Here is a 2,278-nt window from a genome sequence, read left to right as displayed (position 1 = left end):
TCTGATACAGGAAATTTGGCTTCTTAAGGGAAGGGGCAGCAGGGGTGGGGGCCAAGCAAAGCGGAATAAATACTAACTTATTTAAGAAATGCGTTGGATTACCACCGGCAGGATCCGTATCCCCGCAAGGGAGCGTGGCCAGCCTGTTGCCTTGCCAAGAGCAGGGCTCAGTGATGCGGGCCTGCGGCCAGCTCTGGCACTAGCCCTGGGGTTCCTGCAGAGGCTCGACCTGTCCCCTCTGGTGGCCGAGGGAGGAGCCAAGTTCACAGCCCTGACCTTTGACCGGCTGGGCGCCCTGCTCCCCTCTCAGGGCCCAGGGCTCGTGCGAGGCATGAGAGCGGGTACAGGTGGGCCCAGACAGGGTAGAACTTGGGATCCCTTGAGAGTCCCACCAGCGATGGCTGTGACCATGCTGGCTGGTGGCCAAGCCCAGTGCAGACCAGCTCCAGGGTGGGGTCCAGGCCCTTCCCTTCCAGCCACGTAGCAAAGCAGGAGCCCGCCGTGGCCTACCATAGCCTCCTCAGGGGTGGTCTGAGTTGTGGGAAGCCCCACCTGGCTGAGGCCAGAGCCCCTCTGCTCTGACCCCAGTGGGCAGGGCGAACACCAAGGCCTACAGGGTCTCTCTCTCGTCTCAGCCCCCAGGTTCACCCCAATCTCTCTCGGCCCACAGCTTCCCTGGGGCTGGGGTGTCCAGTTGAGGGGCTTCAGCTCCATGATTGATTGGAAAAGTGACCCTAGCTGGAGGTCCACAGAACTTGCAGATGCCCCCTGCCCTCCCCTCAGCCGCTCACTGGGTCCCCCACCAGGCACAGCCAGCTGAGCAGGAGACCAGTGTCCCAGGTCCATGATGTCTGTATCCTGCAGGGTTGGGGGGCTGCCCTGAGCCCTGCATGTGCTTGGTCTGAGGTGGGTCAGGGAGGGCCGTACACCTGCGCAGGGCAGGAGGGCACAGGATGGAGGGGGGGGCTGAGGGGCAGGCCCCACTTGCTTCTGCACACCCCGAAGACGGGCCTTACCTTCCTTTGTCCCCCCCCATGCATCCTGTCACCTGGCGATAAGTGGCCGGCTCAGGGACACACAGACCACAGCAGGACCAGGTCAGATCCAAGGTGCCCTGTGGACAAACCCACCTTTTCTCCTCACCTGGGCAGGGGTGGGGATCAGTGCTCCCCACTTCCAGGAAGCCATCCCCAGACTCCCCGTCCCCACACCCAGCCTGTGTTCCTGTGGTCTCCACCACAGATCAGATGGGCACAGCGCCCAGCTGTCCGGCTCAGATCAGGCCCTTCCTAACCGTCCTCTGTGTGGCCGGGGCCTCATGACCGAGCCGATTAGGGGCCCTGGGAGGGGCTGGACTTTCCTGCACCCACCCCCAGTTCCCTGCCCAGCTCCAGGTCACAGGCCAGGTGGGAAAGTCCCTCTGAGACCCTCCAGGTCAGCGATCCCCTCTTAGAGGTGGGGAAACTGAGGGACGGGGTGGTTGTGTGACGATCTTCCAGGATGTGGCTTCTCGGATGTCCCCCTCCTACCAGGAGCTGAGGCTCAAAAGGTGTGTTGAGTGTTTGTCCTGATGAAGGACAACAGTGGCGTGGCCTCCGTATGCAGGGTCTGTGTTGAGCCTACAATGGCCCCACACCTGGAGGGTGGGCCTCGGGGAAGGGGGACCTGCCCCTGTCAGCCTGGTTGGGGTGGCAGCAGTGTTGGGCCCAAGCCACCCCTCTTGGAGCCCAGGGGCCCTGATGTCACCCAGTGTTGGGGAGCAGGGCAGGTCTGGAGGAGCCCAGCCCCTGACTCCTGAACCCCTAATGTCATCCCGGGGTCAGGGCCCTCACCTGTCCTGGCTCAGTTCGCCTCCCCTAGTGGGGACCCTTCTCCCCAACTGTACCCCCTCACTCGGCTCCCGAGGGGTGTCCTGTGCGGAGGTGCCCTCCTCCCCTGGCCCTGGAGATACCCTCCCAGTCCAGCGGGGTCTCCTGTTGCCCAGTGAAGGTAGTGGGAGGGTCGACCCCCCAGGTCTGCTCGGTCTCAGCCTGCCCCCGCGGAGGGCGGCCTGGCTTACCTGATACAAGGTCTCTCGCCTTCCCCTGCTTGAGTGGGTCTGAGTTCCTCAGCTCCCTGGGCCAGATAGGGGAAGCCGGGGGGTCTGAGGCCCCCTCCCCACTCCCCAGGTTGGGACCCTCACCCACATCTCAAGGAATCCAGGGTCTTCCAGATCTCGTCCCTTGGTCTCTCCCCTGCACGACATGCTCTTAAAGTCTTAAGTGTAGGGGCGCCTGGG

The sequence above is a fragment of the Leptonychotes weddellii genome, chromosome 5 (genome assembly GCF_054177405.1).
Source record: "Leptonychotes weddellii isolate Sample4059 chromosome 5, ASM5417740v2, whole genome shotgun sequence".
In the NCBI taxonomy this organism is placed as follows: domain Eukaryota; kingdom Metazoa; phylum Chordata; class Mammalia; order Carnivora; family Phocidae; genus Leptonychotes; species Leptonychotes weddellii.
Note: the sequence above shows the minus strand (reverse complement) of the source record.